This window comes from Tupaia chinensis, unplaced genomic scaffold (assembly GCF_000334495.1).
Source record: "Tupaia chinensis unplaced genomic scaffold, TupChi_1.0 Scaffold000420_1, whole genome shotgun sequence".
Taxonomy (NCBI): Eukaryota; Metazoa; Chordata; class Mammalia; order Scandentia; family Tupaiidae; genus Tupaia; species Tupaia belangeri.
The window spans coordinates 1568718-1579377 of NW_006159925.1; the positions used below are offsets into that span (position 1 = coordinate 1568718).

Below are 10660 nucleotides of genomic sequence, written 5' to 3' on the forward strand. Positions count from 1 at the left end.
CATCAAACAGCTTTGATCAAAATCTGCATTTAAAAGGAACATGAAGCATTGTATCAAAAAAAAATAAAAGTGATGTAACAAAAGGAGAAATACATAAAAAAAACAATGCTTTTATAACCATTAGATGGTATATCCATTTTCGTTTAATTTGCCAGAGGTTATGTGTGCTTGTCAGAGAGAGAAAAAGAACGGAGAGAGAGAAAGAGTGAGAAAGCATTCCCCATGGGATGGGATCATGCCACAATCCCTTCTCCTTCATTTCTCCTTTCGGTACTTTGGGCGTGCACACATATGTCTTGTTGTGTTTCTCAAGTTGCCATCAGGACTCAAGTGGCACAGCTGGCCATGTTGGATCCAGCTCATTTAACCACCAGACTATGGGCTGGCCCTGCATGTTTTTTAGTAGTTCCCTTAACTGTACTCAGTAAAATCCTACTGTGCCATATATAAGCCCACTCTGCCTTCAAATCAGGCTGTAAGATGCTTGCTCTTAAAAAGAGACGCACAGCAATGTAACACAGATGGATATGCGCTGAGGTGTTGAGATCAGGAGTGCACAAGGATAGGGATAATCCTCATAGGGTAATAGGGGAGGAGAGAAAGCAATGCAAAGCCCTGCTATCCCTGCCATCATGAATCTTTTGTCCACTTTAGTCAAAAAGTTTTTGCTATATTTTCGTGACAGACACTATATTCTGGTGGGCAATTTTATTTAACACTTGCTGACACAGCTTTTGCCACCGAAATGTTTCACAAATTTTATTTTACGTGACATCAAATGCTGTTTGCTTCTTATAAAGGATGAGTTTGGAAACACGTCATCATGTGTATCGGCGTTTGAATATGCCTAAACACCACAGCATTTTCCATGCAGATATCTACTGAGAGAGGAAAAGTATAATATGGTAACAGCAGTTAGAGATTATTTTATCTAACAAATTTGAAGTTCCTTCAGATAAAACTTCTTAATAAAATCCAAAATTCTTCACTCTAGAGATAATGTGAGAATTATCTTGGCAAACCATCTTCTTTTCAGGTAATATGTTAGTTTCTCCTCCATTATGCTTCTGTGAAATACAAGAGCTCTGCTATACTTGATTACAGGGTTAGACAATTTGCAAAATGCAACCTTCAGATTTCTTCTGTAGGTTCTTTTATTTTGTTTTTGACATCAGTTAACACTCTAGCTGCTTTCCTAAATACCTGTCATTAACAAAATAATGTGTTTTTGTTATACTCTAAACTGATTTCACAGATATCACAAACCTTAAGATTGGGTAAAGAATCCATAATATTTACCTTCTTTCTCTGCATCTGCATGAAATCTTCATTCTTTCCAACAAATAACAACCTCTAGCTATTTCATTCACCAGCAGTTTTTGTCTATAGCATTTTCTTTATTAAAGAAGATAAATGTGTATTCTCTTTTAACTATTAAAGACAGACCTACAAAACCTGGACAAAAGCTGAAGCATAGGCGTTACCTCTGCCTCCCATCATTAATGGAGGGAAATGACACGCGGCATGTAAAACCCCGGAGAGAAGGGAGCTTTGCAGGTTACTACTCTGTAGACCATCCTGAGGTGTGACCTTTGCTCAGTACTCCAAATCTCACACTTTAAGCTAAAAGAAACATTTCAGAATTGTATTATGTGTTGGGGTAAGCCTATTAATATTCTAACTTGCTTGCTTCTCATTAGTTCCAGGAGGAGTACAGGATAGCCTGAAGGTTATTAGGTGCTCATTAAAGAAAAAGCTTTAATGTGATAGACCAGGGGCAGAAAATAATAGTACTCAGATGCTGTGATACAATATTTAATGATCTTAGTCTACAAGCTGATGTTCAGGAAGTTTTTCAAGTACCATGGTTATCAGAGCATCAGAAAAGAATTAAAATACAGTTAATATACTGCCATTTTTTCATTTCTCAAGAGATATATAAATTTAAAAAAATAAGTTTAATTTTAAGCTTAAGATCAATAAATCAATGACTAAATTTTCAATATAGAAGCTATCTCATGAGCACTGGCTATTGACTAAAATATCATGGTTACATTGCTGGAATTCCACATGGTAGACCATGGTTTGAGTCCTGGATCCAGTGGCTTCAAACTCACACCAGGCATGGTCCTGGATCCGGTGGCTTCAAACTCACACGGGGCGTGTGTGAGTGTGTACCCAAAATCCCGAAAGGAGACTGGAGAAGAAGGAATTGCAGTGTGGCCATCCCCCCCTGGGGGGGGGTAATTTCTCACTTTCTGTCTCTCTGTCTCTCTCTGACTCTCCAGCAATTGCATGTGCCCTACAGCAAAAATATTTCTTAAAAAATAAAATCTACATTCCACTGATTTCCTAAAGGCTCAAATCTTAGTTGGTCCTGATTTTAGATCAAGACTTGATCATAAGAACACAGTGGTAAAAACACACAAATATCAACTATCATGTTAACATATTCTGTATACCACAGAAAAGAAAATAATGCCCTTCAGTCTTTGCCTTTGTAGGGAAGTTTTAAATTTTCTCATCTCTCTAAAGGTTAGGTCATCTTTAGTCTCTAAAGCTGACAACCAGATTAACAGGAATAAAGCATACATATTTATTATGTGCACATCAAAACAGGGTCCAGCACACGTGGTACTCGAAGGGTCAGGTGACCAAAGATGTTATTAACTTACAGAAAAGAGGCAGCTCAGGGTTAAGCTATAGAAAAGTGAGGGGAGAACATGCCCAGAGTGTCATGTTTTCCTGGCAGGGTATGAGACCTCTAATCCCTGCTTCCTTTGATGATTTTTCTTAGATAAGGAAAGCATCAGTTAAAGCCTGAGTGCAGCCTCTGCTCACTACACTGATGTAAATAGAAGTACATTTCCTTTACCAAAGGTTAGCTTTTTTATTTAATCTTTTATTTTTGAGAGTTTTTTTGCTATAGGGCACCTGTGCTCCCCAGACAGAAAGAGACAGAGGGACAGAAAGCGAGAAGTCACCCCCCAGCCAGGGGGGATGGCCACGCTGCAATCCCTTCTCTTCTGTTCTCCTCTAGGGATCTTGGGCATGCACGCACACACACCCACCAGGTCCAGGATGCAAACCCGGTCGACTACGTCGGAGTCCAGCGACATAGCCATTACACTAACTGCTAGTCCCAAAAGGTTAGCTTTTTAAAAAAAAAAAAAAAAAAAAAAAACAAATCTTGTATTTGCAAGTCCTCAGAATAGTTCCCTGGAAGTGTGTTAAAGGGAGATAGTTTGGGGTGGGATATTTTGGCTTACCACACCTATCTATTGAAACGTAAGGAAAAGGTAGCAAATGGAAGGGAATGTATCCCAAGATGGACTGAAAGAATCAAGTTTGAGAGGAATGTTCCCTTTGAAAGGAGAGGTGGATGAATCATGGCATATTCAGAAGGGATTGCCAGCTAATTGCCAGGTAAAGGCCACGGTAGACACCCTCTTACGCGGCATTACCTCCCTGCAGACCTCACCCACCACCTCAAAGCCCATTTATTTTTCAAAAGGACAATTAGCACAAAACTGGTACTCAGGTGTCCCATTTATCCTTAGCCATTATTGGTATTGCTTTATTTTATTCTTTAACTTACTACCTTTTGGATTCACAGTTTCCATATGGGCTTTGTAATTGCATATTTCCTGAATTAACTTTGAGATATTGTTATTACAATTAATAGAATATTTTCTATTCAAAGAGCACAAGAGAAGACAACAATTTAAAATCCCTAAAGACATTTAGATGCATAAATAGTAAGTAAAATCCCACCAGTTGGAGAATTTCTAAAAAAATAAAGCTTTAAAATGTCATTGCTTAGTTTTATATAAAGTGATACCAAAATTATTAAAAATAAATGTGTATATATAAGTGCCCAGTAACTATTCATATCATATGTCACATTCAATAACTATAATTAGATCAACACTTCTCCTCTTAAGGCAAAAATAATTTAAAATGCTTCATATGCATGTTATTAGGAGTATTAAAGATAAATCTTAAAATAATTTGTTTATAGTTTAATTAAAGTTCCTTCTTTCTATAGCTAATCTGAAACCTTATACTTATATGACTTGTGTGGAATGCAATGATTTTTTTTAGCTTGTAAAATAAACTACAATTTAGATCATCCAGGGTTGAAAGAAATTCAGTGTTCTGGTAAAAGACTGGGGAGCATTGCTAATAAATGTACTATCATGTGAGTTAGAAAGATCCTTTGCTTTTACATGTTTTAAATGGTTTATCTATAAACACACAGATGTGACAGTTGTTTTGCTAAATTTAAAAAAAAAATGTGAAATAAGTTTTATGCCACTGCAGACAAATTGCTAAAAGAAACAAGACATTGAAATAGCACAAAGCCGCTGCTGCTGCTTCATGAAAACTAGTTCCAAACTGGGTATTAATTCTTCAGTAAATAACTAAATATCCTCACATGAAAGGATCTGAAAAAGAAGAATCTGCACAGGAAGGCGAGGCATGGGTACGTATGCCAGTAATTGGTTGAACAGTGTTCTTCCGAAACTGACGCTCACCCAGGAACACAGAATGGAACCTTATTTGGAGATGCACATAAGCCAAGGACTGGAATAAAATCCTAACAGACTAAGGTGAGCCCTAAGTCCAGTGAGTGTCCTTGTACGAAACAGAAGAGGACACACAGAGACACAGAAGAAGAGGAAGGCAATGTGAAGATAAAGATTAAGATCTCCCTTCCAGAAGCAAAGGCACATCTGGGGCCACCAGGAGCTAGAAGAGGCATGTATGGATTCTTCTTAGAGTTTCTGAGAAAGCATGGCCCCACCATGGTTTGAAAACTTTCAGCCTCCAACACCATGAGAATAAATTACTATTGTTTTAAGTCACTAAACTTGGGGTAATTTGTTATGACAATTCCATAAAACTCATCTAAGGAGTTATTTAGAACAGTGTCTCCAATCCCCCCAAACAAGAGTTGCTGTTAGCTTGGAGAAGTGTCAGGGAACTAGTAATGGAAATACTTTATTCTAATTTAAAGCCATTAAGGTAAAGTTAATTTAGACTAAAAGCATACCTCATTTTATTGTGCTTCACTTTACTGTGCTTTGCAGATATTACGTATTTTACCAATTGAAGGTTTGTGGCCATGTCTGTTGATACCATTTTTATAACCACATGTGCTCACTTCATATCTGTGTCACAGTTTGGTAATTCTCCTATTTATTTGTTATGGTGATATGTGATCTTTGATGTTACTGTTACTAATTGCTTTGGGGTACCACAAATCATACACATAGAAGGTGGTGAACTTCACTGATAAATGTGTGCATTCTGACTGCTCCACTGGCCACCACTCTCCTCCTCAGGCCTCCCTATCCCTGAGGAAAAAAAAAAAAAAAAAACATTGGAATCAGGCTGATTAATAACCCTACAATGGTTTCTAAGTGTTGAAGAGGAAGGAAGGGTCACACTTCTCTCACTTTATTCAAAAACTAAAAATGAAGGGACCAACAGTTAGCGTAATGGCTATGTCGCTAGATTCCCATGTAGTCAACTGTGGTTCGAGTTCCGGACCTGCTGGCTTAAAGTCACACCGGGCACATGGGCGTGCGTGCCCAAGATCCCGAGAGGAGAATGGAGGAGAAGGGACTGCGGTGTGGCCATCCCCCCTGAGGGGGGGTGATTTCTCGCTTTCTGTCTCTCTGTCTCTCGCTGTCTGTCTGGTGAGCGCACACGCCCTATAGCAAAAACCTCTCTAAAAAAAAGAAAAAAGAAAAAAAGCTAAAAATGAAAATGAATAGCCTAGTGAGAAAGGCCTGTCAAAAGGCAAGATAGCAGAACGGTGGTTCTCTTGCACTAAAGAATTTCAAATGCAAGGAAAAGTTTTAATGGGAATTAGTGCTCCTCAGGTCCAGCCATCATGGTGCAATGGTACTGCAATCCTCTGCAATGCTGGAAGCCATACCTAGGGATAGGGTTCAGTTCCTGGGTGGATCTGTGCCTGTGATCTTCGCTGGATAAAAGGCTTGACAGGGGGATCACAGTATGAAACCCTCTTGAATGTTTCTATCTCTTTTTCATGAAAAAGATAAATGAATAAACTTAATTTTTAAAAAAGTGCTACTCCAGTGAATACAAAAATGATAAATGAAAGTACTGTTGATACAAGGAGAAAGTTTTAGAGGACTAGATAGAAGATCAAACCAGTCACTCTAGTCCTTTAAACCAAAACCTAATCTAGAGCAAGGTCCTAAATGTCTTCCTTTCTATGAAGTCTGAAAAGTGAGGAAGCTTCAGAATAAAAGTTTGAACCTAAAAGAGGTTGGTTCATGAGGTTTAGGGAATGCAGCTCTCTCCGTATCATTGAAGTGCAAGGTCAGGCAGCAAGTGTGATCATAGAAGCTGCAGCAAGTTACGCAGAAGATTTAGCTAAGATAAGTAATGAAGGTGGATACACAGAACAGATTTTTCAATGCAGGTGAGAGAGTCTTCTATTGGAAGAAGACTGGAAGTCATCTAGGACTTTGGAAGTGTTCATAAAAAAAGTAAATCTCAATACCAGGCTTCAAAAGACAAGATGACTCTAGTTAGGACCTAATACAGCTTGTGACTTCAAGTTGAAGCCATTCTAAAACTGTAGAGCCTGAAGACTGATGCTACATCTACTCTGCCTGTGCTCTGGAAACGGAGCAAAGCCTGGGTGACAGCATGTCTATTTACATCTCGGTTTACAGAAAATTTTAGGCCCACTACTGAGACTTACTACTCAGATTAAAATTTTTCTTTCGAAATAATACTGTTCATTGACAATACACCTGTTTACCCAAGTGCTCCGATGAATATATATATAGGAGACCATTGTTTTCATGCCTTAGAACACAACTCATCCTGAACAGCACAGATCAAGAAGTAATTTTCGACTGTCAAACTTTTTTTTAAAATTTTTCCTTGAGAGACTTTTGCTATAGGGTGCGCATGCTCGCCCGAGCAAAAGAAAAACAGAAAGCGAGAAATCAACCCCCCACCCCCTCAGAGGGGATGGCCATGCCCAATCCATTCTCCTCCATTGTTTTCTCTGGGGATCTTGGGCATGCACGCACACATCCCGACATGAGTTTCAAGCTGCCAGGTCTGGGACTCAAACCACAGTCAACCACATGAGAGTCCAGAGACATAACCATTATGCCATCTGCTGGTCCCTTTATAACATTTAGTGAAGATCAGTTGACTTGGGCACACAGCGAGCTCTCTAGTGTTAGAAGAAGGGAGCTTAAACACTGTCAAGGATTTGGAAAAAAGCTTCTGTTTGGATGAGAAGTTGATTAGATGACTTTGACAATGTATTTAACATGATTCCCTGAATATCTTTACTCTTCTTATCACCTAAGTGTTACAGCTATATAAATATTATTTTCTATTGTTATTACTCCTTCTCAAAATTGGCTCAGTAGTTACATGAAAGCCTGAATGGGCAACTGCTTCTAGACTGAGTTTTGGGAGCCTCAGGAAGGCTCAATAAATTAGAAACCTACACAATTATAGCCTCACTCTTTCTTTTTTCAACAATCGTTTGTTCAGTTTTATTTATTATTATATTTATTATTATTATTATATTAATTGGACTGGGGGGGTGGTAACTGAGAAAGCAAGCCTCTAGTTCCAGGACTTGAAGCTGCCAGCCTTGTGGCAATTCAGCACCCCAACCACCATGCCTCCGGCTGGCCCCAGCCTCACTCTTTTGATTAAGGTATGCTCTCTGATCAATGTGACTGTTTTGGGAGAAGCAATCCACTAAATGGTACCAGGCATCCGGTACTGGAGGTACACTGAGGCATCATGACTACAGAGTTGTGCGATTGAGCAAATAAGCTTTTGTGATGAGACTTCTTGGGTTGGAATCCCAGTGTGAATTTTGGCAAATCCTTACTTTGGCCTATAAAATGTGGATAAGAATAATGCCTACTTTAAAAGGTTGCTGTGAGAATTAAATGACAGTGTTTAGACCAATGACTGACAGAAAACAAGAGATCCATAAAAGTCATCTCTCATTTACTGTTGGCTTGAATGATTTGATCCAACTCTTTGTTGAGAATTAATCTGGCTGTGTGCAGGTGAAGGATGAAGAAGCATTTTTGAGCTAGAAAGAAAGAGGTTCTTTGAAGGGCTAGAGATGGAAACGGAGTGGGAGAAGGCTGTAGACAACTGAGAAAGAGCACAGGGGACAAGCTGTCTGCTCTGCAGTTTGGCCCAAGAAAGTCCACACCCCTCCAATCTCACTTTCCTGATAGTCCATTTTGATGAGTAAACCTCAGATAAAAAGTTTTGAGAACTCAGTTGACTATCAATTTATAAAATGCATAGGAAACTTGCCAATTTTTTTAGTCTGTAGGCTTTTTTTTTTTTTTTGTTGCTGTTAGCTTGGAGAAGTGTCAGGGAACTAGTAATGGAAATACTTTATTCTAATTTAAAGCCATTAAGGTAAAGTTAATTTAGACTAAAAGCATACCTCATTTTATTGTGCTTCACTTTACTGTGCTTTGCAGATATTACGTATTTTACCAATTGAAGGTTTGTGGCCATGTCTGTTGATACCATTTTTACTGATTAATAACCCTACAATGGTTTCTAAGTGTTGAAGAGGAAGGAAGGGTCACACTTCTCTCACTTTATTCAAAAACTAAAAATGAAGGGACCAACAGTTAGCGTAATGGCTATGTCGCTAGATTCCCATGTAGTCAACTGTGGTTCGAGTTCCGGACCTGCTGGCTTAAAGTCACACCGGGCACATGGGCGTGCGTGCCCAAGATCCCGAGAGGAGAATGGAGGAGAAGGGACTGCGGTGTGGCCATCCCCCCTGAGGGGGGGTGATTTCTCGCTTTCTGTCTCTCTGTCTCTCGCTGTCTGTCTGGTGAGCGCACACGCCCTATAGCAAAAACCTCTCTAAAAAAAAGAAAAAAGAAAAAAAGCTAAAAATGAAAATGAATAGCCTAGTGAGAAAGGCCTGTCAAAAGGCAAGATAGCAGAACGGTGGTTCTCTTGCACTAAAGAATTTCAAATGCAAGGAAAAGTTTTAATGGGAATTAGTGCTCCTCAGGTCCAGCCATCATGGTGCAATGGTACTGCAATCCTCTGCAATGCTGGAAGCCATACCTAGGGATAGGGTTCAGTTCCTGGGTGGATCTGTGCCTGTGATCTTCGCTGGATAAAAGGCTTGACAGGGGGATCACAGTATGAAACCCTCTTGAATGTTTCTATCTCTTTTTCATGAAAAAGATAAATGAATAAACTTAATTTTTAAAAAAGTGCTACTCCAGTGAATACAAAAATGATAAATGAAAGTACTGTTGATACAAGGAGAAAGTTTTAGAGGACTAGATAGAAGATCAAACCAGTCACTCTAGTCCTTTAAACCAAAACCTAATCTAGAGCAAGGTCCTAAATGTCTTCCTTTCTATGAAGTCTGAAAAGTGAGGAAGCTTCAGAATAAAAGTTTGAACCTAAAAGAGGTTGGTTCATGAGGTTTAGGGAATGCAGCTCTCTCCGTATCATTGAAGTGCAAGGTCAGGCAGCAAGTGTGATCATAGAAGCTGCAGCAAGTTACGCAGAAGATTTAGCTAAGATAAGTAATGAAGGTGGATACACAGAACAGATTTTTCAATGCAGGTGAGAGAGTCTTCTATTGGAAGAAGACTGGAAGTCATCTAGGACTTTGGAAGTGTTCATAAAAAAAGTAAATCTCAATACCAGGCTTCAAAAGACAAGATGACTCTAGTTAGGACCTAATACAGCTTGTGACTTCAAGTTGAAGCCATTCTAAAACTGTAGAGCCTGAAGACTGATGCTACATCTACTCTGCCTGTGCTCTGGAAACGGAGCAAAGCCTGGGTGACAGCATGTCTATTTACATCTCGGTTTACAGAAAATTTTAGGCCCACTACTGAGACTTACTACTCAGATTAAAATTTTTCTTTCGAAATAATACTGTTCATTGACAATACACCTGTTTACCCAAGTGCTCCGATGAATATATATATAGGAGACCATTGTTTTCATGCCTTAGAACACAACTCATCCTGAACAGCACAGATCAAGAAGTAATTTTCGACTGTCAAACTTTTTTTTAAAATTTTTCCTTGAGAGACTTTTGCTATAGGGTGCGCATGCTCGCCCGAGCAAAAGAAAAACAGAAAGCGAGAAATCAACCCCCCACCCCCACCCCCCGCACCCGAGGGGATGGTCATACCTCAATCCCTTCTCCTCCATTCTCTTCTCACAATCTTGGGCATGCAGGCACACGTGCCCGTTTTGAGTTTTAAGCCAGCAGGTCCAGGACTCAAACCTCAGTAGACTATGTGGGAGTCCAGCAATGTAACAATTACATTATCTGCTGGTCCCTGACTTTCAAGTATTTTTAAGAAATACCCTTTGCGGGAACCAGCAGTTAGCGTAATGGCTATGTCGCTGGACTCCCACGTAGTCGACCGCGGTTCGTGTCCCGGACCCGGTGGCTTCAAACTCATGCCGGGCGCGTGTGCGCGCGTGCCCAAGATCCCGAGAGGAGAATGGAGGAGAAGGGACTGCGGTGTGACCATCCCCCCTGGGGGGTGATTTCTCACTTTCTGTCTCTCTGTCTCTCTCTGTCTGTCTGGCGAGCGCACGCGCCCTATAGCAAAAACCT

The 10660-nt window shown here is 39.8% G+C and overlaps 1 long non-coding RNA gene across 4 annotated transcripts in view; it reads right to left on the reverse strand.

Moving 5' to 3' along the window:
* LOC114008953 (uncharacterized) overlaps positions 1–10660 on the reverse strand; it is a 70923-nt gene that overhangs the window by 46156 nt on the left and 14107 nt on the right. The gene's annotated exons all lie outside the window — the stretch shown is intronic.